This window comes from Hibiscus syriacus, unplaced genomic scaffold (assembly GCF_006381635.1).
Source record: "Hibiscus syriacus cultivar Baekdansim isolate YM2019G1 unplaced genomic scaffold, ASM638163v2 tig00111774_pilon, whole genome shotgun sequence".
NCBI lineage: Eukaryota > Viridiplantae > Streptophyta > Magnoliopsida > Malvales > Malvaceae > Hibiscus > Hibiscus syriacus.
This window is the reverse complement of record NW_024063175.1, coordinates 3,943,402-3,955,974: the sequence shown is the minus strand read 5'-3', so window position 1 is coordinate 3,955,974 and position 12,573 is coordinate 3,943,402.

The window sequence follows — 12,573 nt, the reverse complement described above, 5'->3', positions numbered from 1 at the left end:
AAATTTTTAACGACGATTAATGTCTGAGTACTTAGAATGGTAACGTAAAAAATGTTAGACACATATTTTAACGAAAAATTCTTTAGACATTAAAATATTTTTTGAGATATAGTGTGTGGATTTTTTTTGTATTAAGCCACTATATTTCAATAAAATACTTTATTAATATCTAATTCAACTTTAACGTTTTGTTTATGTTTTAGTAATTCATCATTATAAAATTAAATATAGTATTTTTTAATTACATTTTGATGTTGATTGATCAATAAAGTGACCATACGTGTCACTATATTATGAAAACAAAATTTTTTCGAGACAGTAGGATTCGAACTTACTGACCCCGACTATGAGTGAGGCATGCCAATTATGTTAATTTTATCATACATTGTATTTTAGTTATAAAAATAAAATCTTATAATATTTCAAATAGGAGAGAACGAGATTTGAATCCAAGCCTATTTGGAAGGGAATTAGGCAGAAAACACTAGATTAAGCATGTTAATTATTTTAATTTTACCAATTAATTTATACTAAATTACTAAAAAATAATTTTTTTTAATTTTATATTCTAACCTATGTCATTTTAACCTTGAGGTAGAGCACAAGGTTCTTAACTTTGAGGTCGTGAGATCGAGTCTCATGGAGGGTATTTCATAATTCGGAGGTCTCTTACGGAAGCTGCTCTCAACCTGGTGTTGGGGGTAGCCTACTATCTTACCTCCCTCTTACCCCATATATATGGGAAAAAGGGACAACCATTATGTCATTTTAAAGAGCTATCCAAATAGTTAACCACCGAGTTAGCCAAAAAATTTATTTATGTTCATTCAAAGTTATTATTTAACTTATATATCAGTCACATTAAAGATAAATTTTTTCACTTAATCTGAAAATAAGAAAATAATTGAATTATTATTTAATTAATTTTATAAAATTAATATTTTAAGGATAAAATAATAATTTTGATATCACATTATCAAATAATTATTAAAACTAATTAAATAATTTTAAATACAAATGTTTTTATTTTTTCTATAAATAAATATAAATTTAAAATTATTTATGATGGAATGTAATTTTTATTTTTTTAAAAATAATTTAAATTTTATATTTTTGTTATTAATAAATATTATAAATATTATTTTTAGAATGATTTAATATTAATTTTATAAAAGTATATATGTTACATGAGCTAGGAGTTAACGAGACAATCTGTATATGATAAACTAAAATGTGGAGTGTACTGGATCAAATTGGAGGAAACTAGGTTTCAGGGGGGCTTAATTGGAATAATTAGAAGTTTAAAGATGAAATTGTATTTGAATAGGGTTAATTAGGGATCAAATTCAAAAAAATTGAAGTTAAGTAGCCACTTTGAGAGAATCAAGGACTATAATGAACGTGAAACAACTTTTGGAGTCGAAATCGTAAACCCTGGAAAGTCCAAGGTCACACCCTTTAGTTTACGCCAAACTAAGTGGTACAAATACCACCTTTTTAATCCAAAAACCATTTTGTCTCTCATTTTCTGAAAATACTGAAGTCGTTTTATATCTGGAATTCTCTAAAAGTGATTTTTGCCTATCGTTGTGCCGGTGCCAGCCTGTTCCGATGATTCTAACGTTAAAAGTCTCATAAGGCCATCCTCGTTTTGAATCTAACCTTGAATGCAAGTTATTGTAGCCGTCGTCGCTTTTTCCATTGAAGCTAGGTGTTATAGTCGCTCTTCGTCATCCTGGTTTTCCTAGATCTAGTGAGATTATTTTATTCTTTCTCCCTTTTATTTTCCTTTTTCATTCTCTTCCTCTCTCATTCTTTTTCCCATGTTTTATGCATTCCTCACGCGTCAGTGAGTCTTTTGTTGCTATTGCTAAGGATGGGCATGAGACCAGAAATCGATAGATTTCGACTTAATCAGATCGGGTTGGATTAAAAAAAAATCAGGTTTGGATCAGATCGGGTCGAATTTAGATTTTTTTAATGTAATGTTCGGATCGGGTCGGGTCGTGTTCAAGTTTAGGGTGAAAAATACTCGACCAGAAAAAATATATAATTTTACCTTATATATTTAAGAATAATTACAATAATATCCTTCTATATATTATTTTTTTCAATTAAGTCACTTTTTTATTGAATAAAAATATTTTTTATTATTTCGGGTCGGGTCGGGTTTTTAAATTATATATGGGTCGGGTGAAAACTTGTTTTGGTCTGGTCGGGTCTCGGGTGGAAGACTCCTTGTTCTCGGGTCGAATTTTTTATAAGATAATAATTTCACATTCATATTTACATAAAAGCTTTGATAATTTACATAAATACCAAAATATATATGAGTTTACAAAATCGATCAGAGCATTTCAAATTAAACGTAAAATATATGCCAACAATTTACAAAATTAACAAAAACCTACATTTAATTTGTCATGATATGATATTCACGTGGTATATTATCCTCAATCAATCAGTCTTCAGATTTCTTCAAACCTATGCGTGAGGAAATCACACACTAACTCGATGACTTAGTGAGACAAATACTAATAGTACTAACTTAATAAGTGAAATCTTTATTGGTTTTTATCGAAACATTTTATAAAGCATTTCAACTTATTTTCCATATCAAAGAGGTATACTTATGAATGTTATTTACTTTGTTTAGCTTTGTTCCAAATGCCCAATGTATACTACTGAGAACTCTAGGTATTTGAGTACATTGAGGTTGTGCACTAATGCTGTCACCACAGCTCATAATTTGCACCAAAGTGTCGCATAATTGTCTCGAAGGACCACATAGATTTGCACCGAAGTGCCACATATTTGTTCCGAATGACCACATAAAACCCTCGTCTCTTGGCATGCTAACTATACATATAATCCTCATATATATATATCTTGGGCTATTAATCACATAATTATTTTCGATCATTATTCGGAGTGTCTCTTATTCACATAGTTACTTTCACATAGAGTTACTTTCACATAGAGTCTTTTCACATACACTTGTTCAAAGGTCACATTTCCACAATCATATAATCATAAAACATAATTTAAATAATATAAATTGAATAAAATATTACAATATAACATAAAAGAAATTATAAGGTTTTCGATCGAAAACACTAAAGTTGGCTTATCGCAAGCATTCCTTAATTCTGTTACAAAACCGAGAAGTTGCACTCACCTTTGCCTCACTGAAGTTCTAAGAAAAATCCTTAACACTTTCGAATCGGTACTTAATATGTCTAGCTGGTCGGAAGTTGATTATGATCAACCACTACACAAAATCATACCAAGATTTCAAAATCATATCAAGATTTCAAACATGTTCTTAAACATTTCTAATACTCCTATATTCTTAATTTGACCATTGACAAGTCAAATATCCAAATAAAACTCCAAAAATCACTATATCAACAATTCATCTTAACACCCATTTTATAAATTCATTTCTAATTTACTCCTCTTGTTGTTTTAATCCTATATAGCTTTCCTTAAGCTTATTTAAGCTTATATTACACCCAAACTTTCATTACCAAACAAAAAATTGAAGGAAATCTATAAATTTCAGAATCTAACCTTTGATAGAGGAGTACACAGTATGAAGAAGAAGAGAGCAAGAAATGGATTTCCAGATAACACCAACTCCCACGTGTTTATCCCTTAAGTAAAGGAATTAATTATCTTTTAACAAGAAAATACCATATTACCCTCTCTAATAATCCAAATTTGCTATTAGCTCTACATAGAAATTCCATCATAAATCATTGAATTTATCAATTGATTCTAGTTCAACCACTGAATTTAACATTTTTACATTCTGATCACTAACCCGATGATTGGGATGTTACAAATCTCCTACTTAAGAAAACCCGTCCTCGAATTTTCACTATACAAAAAGGTGGGGATATTGCTTCCTAATATGTTCTTCACGCTTCCACGCAGCTTCTTCTACTTTATGGTTTCTCCAAAGAACCTTAACTAGTGGAATCGTCTTATTCTGCAACTGATTGATATCAAACGCTAGGATATGAACTAGTTCTTTCTCATATTTCAAATCAGATTGAACTTCTATTTCATCTGGAGTTATGATGTGTGTAGGATTTGATCGATACCACCAAAGCATAGACACATGGAAGACATTGTGGATCTTTTCTATCTCTGGTGGCAATGCTAATTGATAGGCTACTGGTCCAACTCTTTTTCAGAACTTCATAGGGTCCAATGAACCTAGGACTCAATTTTCTTTTACGCCCAAAGCGAAGTACTTTCTTCCAGGGTGATACTTTTAGGAATACCTTATCACCTACTTGAAATTCAATTTATTTTCTTTTTAAATCAGCGTATGACTTTTGTCTGTCTGATGCCACTTTCAAATTGTGTTGAATCACTTGAACATTTTCTTCCACTTATTTAATCAAGTCTGGACCATGAACTTCCCGATCCCTTAATTCATACCAATTGAGTGGCGTTCTACACTTCCTTCCATACTTCATAGGGTGCCATCTTGATGCTGGATTGATAGCTGTTATTATAGGAAAATTCCACAAGCGCCAAATACTTTTCCCATGATCCAGCAAAATCAATCACACACACTCTCAAAATATCTTCCAGAACCTGAATTGTTCGCTCAGATTGACCATCGGTTTGAGGATGAAAAGCAGTGCTAAAATTCAATTGGGTACCTAAAGCTCATTGCAAAGACTTCCAAAATCTCGAAGTGAATTTGGGATCTCTATTAGAAACTATTGAAATTGGAACACCATGAAGTCGCACTATCTCCTTGATATACAAATCAACATATTTATCCATAGAGAAATCCGTTCGCATAGGAATGAAATGTACAGTCTTTGTAAGGCGATCCACAATTACCCAAATCAAATCCTATTTGCTTGGCGATAAAAGAAATCCGTTTACGAAATCCATCGTAATGTTTTCCCATTTCCACTGAGGAATTAAGATCAGTTGCAATAATCCAGAGGGTACTTGATGTTCAGCCTTTACTTGTTGACAATTTAAGCACTTTGATATAAAATTCATAATGTCTCTTTTCATACCTGACCACCAAAAACGCTCTTTCAAATCTTGATACATCTTGTTTCCTCATGGGTGTATCGTTAAAGGACTACAATGTGCTTCATACACAATATCTCGTTTCAGCTCACAATCATTAGGATCATAAACTTGATTTTTGAAATATAAACACCCATCAAACTTTACTTCATAGTCCTTGAATTCGCTTTTCTCTACTTGTTCGAACCAAGCTAAACACTTATCATCCTTCCTTTATAATTCCTTAATCCGCTCTAATAATAATGGTTTCAACATTAACTCAGCCATCAATGCACCATTTTCCTTTAACACGAATCGAGCATCCAAACTACGCAAAGCGGTGAAAGTCTTCCGACTAAGAGCGTCAGCTATGACATTGGCTTTCCCGAGATAATAATCAATAATTGCATCATAGTCATTAAGTAACTCCATAATCTTATTTGCCTCAAATTTAACCCCTTTTGCGTCAGCAAATACTTCAAACTTTTATGATCGGTGAAGATGTAGCAACGCTCACCATATAAATAGTGCCGCCAAATTTTTAATGTAAATACCACAGCTGCTAACTCAAGATCATATGTCAGATAATTCTTTTCATGAGGCTAATGTTGTCTTAAATCATAAGCAACTACCTTTCTCTCTTCCATTAAAACACATCCCAAACCATTATGGGAAGCATCGCTAAAAATTGTGAAATCCTTGTTTGATTCTGGTTGCACCGACACGGAGCTTCCGTCAAAACTTTGCTCAGTGCTTCAAAACTCTTCTGACAATTAGGAGTCCACTCAAAATGCACATCTTTTCTTAACAATTTGGTTAAAGGTAGAGATATCATCGAAAAGTTTTTGACAAACCTTCGATAATATCCTGCAAGACGTAAGAAACTTCGAACTTCCGACACATTCTTCGGAATCTCCCACTCTAACATAACTTTCACTTTATGAGGATCTACACAAATTCCTTCAACAAAAACCACGTGTCCAAGGAATGCTACTTCCGTTAGCGAGAACTCGCGCTTAGAAAATTTTGCATAAAGTTTCTTGTCTTGCAACGTTTGAAGAACCACACGAAGATGGACATCATACTCATCCCTTGACTTTGAATACACCAAGATGTCATCGATAAAAACGACCACAAACTATCAAGGTACGGTTGGAAAACCCTATTCATCAGGTCCATAAACATTGCAACAGCGTTAGTTAACCCGAATGACATTACTACAAATTCGTAATGACCATACCGAGTCCTAAACGCCGTTTTTAGAACATCTTTTTCTTGTATCTTCAACTGATGGTACCCTTAACGTAAATCGATCTTTGAAAACACTACAGTTCCCTTGAGTTGATCAAACAAATCATCGATCCTTGGAAGAGGATACTTGTTCTTTATGGTCACCTTGTTAAGCTGACGATAATCAATACAAAGATGCATCGAACCATCTTTCTTCTTTATGAATAACACTGGAGCACCCCAAGGTGACACACTAGGTCTAATAAATCCTTGATCTAAAAGCTCATGCAACTGAATCTTTAACTCTTTCAACTCCTTTAGGGCCATCCTATAAGGAGCCATTAAAATCGGTGCTGGTTCTGACATCATTTCAATCTGAAACTCAACCTCCCTATTTGGAGGTAACCCATGTAATTCTTCCGGAAATACTTCTGGAAACTCTCTGAATGTCAAAATATATTCAAGCTTCTTTTCTTTGGCTCTCGTATCGATTACATTGGCAATATATGTTTGACATCCTTGTAGCATTAACTTTTGAGCTGACATCATAGATATCACATTAGCTAAGAGATTTATTCTTTTGCTGACCACAATAACCTCCAATTTATCCAGACTTGTTATCATAACTCGCTTAAGTTGACAATCCAAGTTGGTATGATAATGATACAGTAAATCCATCCCTAATATAACCTCAAACTCGTCAAAGGGTAATTCTATTAGATTAACAGGGAATTCAATTCACTGAATCCATATGGGACACCCTCGACTGATTTGTTTCACCTGAGCACTATGTCCTAATGGATTAGTCATAATCACCTCACTACGAACAGGTTCTAACAAAATTCTTATGTCTTTAACCAGTTTACTACTAACATAGGAATAATTCGATCCTGGATCAATCAGAACTAAAACAGATTTACCATCTATCTGAAAAGTACCTGCAATGATTTCAGGATCATCACAACCTTCACTGGTCCTTAGATTGTACACCTGAGCGGTAGAGTGTACTTCAGGTTAAGCGGTCGACTCAGATTGATTCCTTCCTTTACCTCGACCTCTTCATCTCATAGGTGCAGCAGTGGATCTTTCTATTTGGGTAGGCTCTCCCGTCATCAATGGGCATTCTAGAATAAAGTGTCCTACCTCTCCAACTTAAAACAAGCTCCGGAGACCCTTCGACATACCCCATTATGGATTTTCCCACAGTGTTGACTTTGTTTCTGCTTGTCCACTCTGGATTTCACTAAATAACTTTGTCTTGCTCTTCCCGGATTTGATCCTCTACCTGAAGATACTACATATTCTGCTTTAGTATGAGGTCGAGAACTCGAACCTCTACTCTTCTTTGATTGGGAAGCACTGGATGAAGCATTAACTCTTTTATTCCACTATGATCTTTGCTCCACAAACCTCTCATTTTAAGCTCGCTCCAGGGCTTTAGATATATTCACATCCTCTTGAAATGAAGAAAGATTAAGTGCCAACAACAACTCTTTCAGTCTAGGGCATAAACCCTCCATAAATCAATCACATGAGTCTTTCTCTGTAGGGACCAACTTTGCAACAAATCAACTTAACTTGTTGAATTCGCACTCGAACTCTTACACCGCGCGATTCCCTTGTTTTAAACTCATAAATTCTTGCTTCATCTGCTTGATGAACTGATCTTCTATATATTTATTCTTAAACTCTTCCAGAAAGAAGGGCCAAGTCACTTGATCCCTTGAAGCTTGCATCGTCACATTAGACCACCAAATTCTAGCTTGACCCCGTAATAAAGAAACTACAACATTCAATTTCTCCATTTCAGAACAATGGAGATTCTCTAGCATAATCTTCAGGTCATTGAGCCATATATCGACAACATCTGGACCTTCTTAAGCTTCTCCCCTAAATTCTGGTGCTCCTAAGCTTCTCAGCTCCTTAGGAACATTCATCTTAGGGGCTGAGGGAGCAGACGGTTGGAAACGTGTTAGAATTGCGTCCAACGTCTAAAAGAAGGTCCACTGATCTTGCACAGGCACTCCCTGTTGTGTCTGCTCCACACCCTACCTACTCGGGGCAAGTGAGTTACTACACTCTTCCATTCTATCTCCTATTTCACTTCAGGAGCTTTAAAAGTCCGACATCGAATAAGATCAATTTACTAATGTATTAGCAAGGATATCATACTAATCACCTTATCAGATCAGAAAGACTTAATTAAAAGTTGGCATGTACACTTTTTAAAACAAAAATGACTTTATTTCGAACTTAAAACCAATTAAACCATAGCTCTGATACCATTAAATGTAACACCCCTAACTCGTACCCGACCCGGATACGAATATGAGGTGTCACATTGACTTTTTAGAATAGTTGTAATTAATAAATAAGAACAAATTTAAATTGTTGATCAAGATAAAAAGATATAAACTTTAACTTATATAAGATAATAATTTCACATTCATATTTACATAAAAGCTTTGATAATTTACATAAATACCAAAATATATGAGTTTACAAAATCGATCAGAGCATTTCAAATTAAACGTAAAATGCATGCCAACAGTTTACAAAATTAACAAAAACCTACATTTAATTTGTTCTGATATGATCTTCACGGGGTATGCTATCTTCAACCAATCAGTCTTCAGCTTTCTTCAAACTTACGCGTGAGGAAATCACACGCTAAGTCGATGACTTAGTGAGGTAAATACTAATAGTGCTAACTTAATAAACGAAATCTTTATTGGTTTTTATCGAAACATTTTATAAAGAATTTGAACTTATTTTCCATATCAAAGAGGTATACTTATGTATATTATTCACTTTTTTTAATTTTGTTCCAAATGCTAATGTATACTACTAAGAACTCTAGGTATTTGAGTACATTGAGGTTGTACACTAATGATGTCACCACAACTCATAATTTGCACTGAAGTACCATATAATTGTCCTGAAATACCACATAGGTTTGCACCGAAGTGCCACATATTTATCCCGAAGGACCAGATAATTGTCCCAAAGGACCACATAAAACCCTCGACTCTTGGCATGCCAACTATACCTCTAATCCTCATACATATACCTTGTGCTATTAATCACATAATTATTTTCAATCATTATTCGAAGTTTCTCTTATTCACATAGTTACTTTCACATAGAGTCTTTTTCACATACACTTGTTTAAAGGTCACATTTCCATAATCATATAATCATAAAACATAACTTATATAATATAAATTGAATACAATATTGCAATATAACATAAAAGAAATTATAAGGTTTTCGATCGAAAACACTAAGGTTGGCTTATCGCAAGCCTTCCTCAATTCTGTTACAAAGCCGAGAAGTTGCACTCACCTTTCCTCACTGAAGTTCTAAGCAAAATCCTTAACACTTTCGAATCGGTACTTAATATGTCGAGTTGACCAGAAGTTGTTTACGATCAACCACTACAAAAAACAATAGAAAATCAATATCGTTCTCCGAATCGCTTATATCCAATCAGAATAACTTATGATAAAAGAAACACTAACTTTTCGTTCATGCATAGAAGTATCGATACTACCACTACAGTACCGATACTTCCCTTCAGGTGTATCGATACCTCCTTAAGGTACCTTTACCATTCTGAGGTTCTAGAATTGTATCTTGAAAATGGTATGGATACCATACCCATGGTATCGATACTACCAACTCAGGTATCGATACCTTCTTCAAACGGTATCGATATCACTCTTAAAAACCAGATATTTAACCCTTAAAGTATCGGTACTATTCTAATAGTACCGATACTCTATGCCCAGAATGACCATTTTCACTTCAAAAATAAACCAAAATCCTCCTAAATATCTTATATTCATCACACCTTAAGCCTTTAAACTCACCCTTATACTTCCAAACCAAATTGTCCTTATTTACTACTCCTAATTATCCAACTTCTTGTATAAACACTTAAATCTCAAAATCATACCAAGATTTCAAACATGTTCTTAATCATTTCTATTACTCATACCTTCTTAATTTGATCATTGACAAGTCAAATATCCAAAAAAAAAATTCAAAAACTACACTATATCAACAATTCATCTTAACACCCATTTTATAAATTCACTTCTAATCTATTCCTCTTGTTGTTTTAATCCTATATAAGCTTTCCTTAAGCTTATATAATACCCAAACTTTCATTACCCAACTAAAAATTAAAGGAAAACCACAAATTTCAGAATCTTACCTTTAAAAGTGGAGCTCACGGCACGAAGAAGAAGATATCAAGAAATGGATTTCCAGATAACTCCAAATCCCACATGTTTATCCCTTAAGTAAAGGAAATAATTATCTTTTAACAAGAAAAGAACATATTGCCCTCTCCAATAATCCAAATTTGCTATTAGCCTTACACAAAAAATTTCACCATCGATCATTGAATTTATCAATTAATTCTAGTTCAACCACTGAATTTAACATTTTTATATTCTGGTCACTAACCCGATGATTGAGATGTTACAAATATTGATGAATTTAGTGGTGGGTAGAGGATTCACGTCGATAGTGGTCCTTCGCACCTATAATTTAACGGGTGATGATGTATAGCGCCGATAATTAGGCGCTATTAGCATTATCCTACAGTTATTACAAAAAAACAAAATGGAATTAAAAAAGTTAAAATTTTCACCCGAAAATGCAAGGAATATATTTCTCTGCAGTCTACACTCTGCACAAGCAAAAAATACCAGCAAAAGCTAATTGAAAGAAAGAAAAAAAAGAAATTTGGAAAAACAGTACTGCAACAGTACAAAACAAAGAGTCAAAGACCAATCCAAATAAGTTTAAATGGTATTGAATTGAATCGACAGCAACCAAATCTCAAACAAGCATTATAAAAAAAATCTCTGCAACTCTAAAATTAAAAAGAAGAAAAAGAGAGCTTCTCCAAGACTCAAAAAGTTACAAACGTAAAGATCAACTCACCAAAGATCAAATCAGAAAGGGGAAGAGCCAGTAAAACAAAGCCTCTATTTTGGGTGGAAATCTTGCGTCCCTTGAGCTTCGCCGCTGTTGAAGAAGTTGAGCAGTAACTGGCTTCCATTTGAGAAGGTAAAAATTCAAGATAACTGAAGGTTTTGGATTAACTGGCTAGAAAAAATATCCCTAGATCTAGGTTTAGAAGAGAAAAAGTGATTTTTTATGTTAATCATTGCCAACATACGACGGCCGCCACCAATGAACATGGTCGACAGAATTTTCTAAGAGATGAAAGCTTGTGACTTGGGAGAGAGTTTCTAGAATTTTTAAAATAATTAAAGGGTATTAAGGTTTATGTTTTGGGTCGTTCCACTCCCACCACAATTCCTTTATTTTAATTTTTTAAAATATGTTCTAAAATATGTTTTAAAAGATATTTTTATTGCAATTTAAGTCGTCCCTCAGACATTTTAGATTTTTTTAATTTAATTCTTAATTTAGAGTGTAAACTTTAGTTTTCATTTAATTTAGTCCTAATTTTAGTAATCTAAATTTTTACAATTTAAATAATAGACTTTTATTTAATTCTTTTTGATTTAGTCATTTCGTGTTTTTTAAATTTATTCAAATTCCATTCAACCTTCTTTTTTTGTATTTCATTACATTTTTATTATAATTTTAAATTAGTGTGATTAAATAATAATTCAAATTTAAAAATACGTTAGATTTTTGTTTAACTGTACGTATATATGAATTTCAGTTTTTATTGAAATGGAAGCATGCCACCACGTACTAAAAAGTTCTCGACTATAGGATTATAAGGTGCACCGAGTAGAGATATATGTTGACACTTTGGAGATCCAGTTCAAAATTCAAAAAGAAATGTTGTATGTAAACTTTGTGGCAAAGTTACGAAGGAGGAATAACACGGTTTAAAGGGCACATTGCTCATAAAACTGGTGAAGTTACAACATGCCCTAATGTCACTGGTATGTGATACTTTATAATTATTTTTTTGACACATATACTTTATAATTATTTTTAAATGTCAACAATAAAGATTATACATAATTAATAGTGTGAATTATATTTATTTGATTATAGGTATCATTAGAGAAATCATGATGAAATTACTTAAAGAAGCCAAGGAAAAGAAAATGGAGAAAAAAAGGAGAACAAATGAATTCTTATCAAAATTAAGGGAAAAGGAGGATGAATTTATCGATGATGTTTTTGCTATGAGACAAATTACTCAAGAAAGTATCCAATCACAACACGAGTGACATGGAAGAGAAGAATTTAGATGAAGTACGGGTGGTTGGGGTTAACATTTATGAAGAAGGAAAA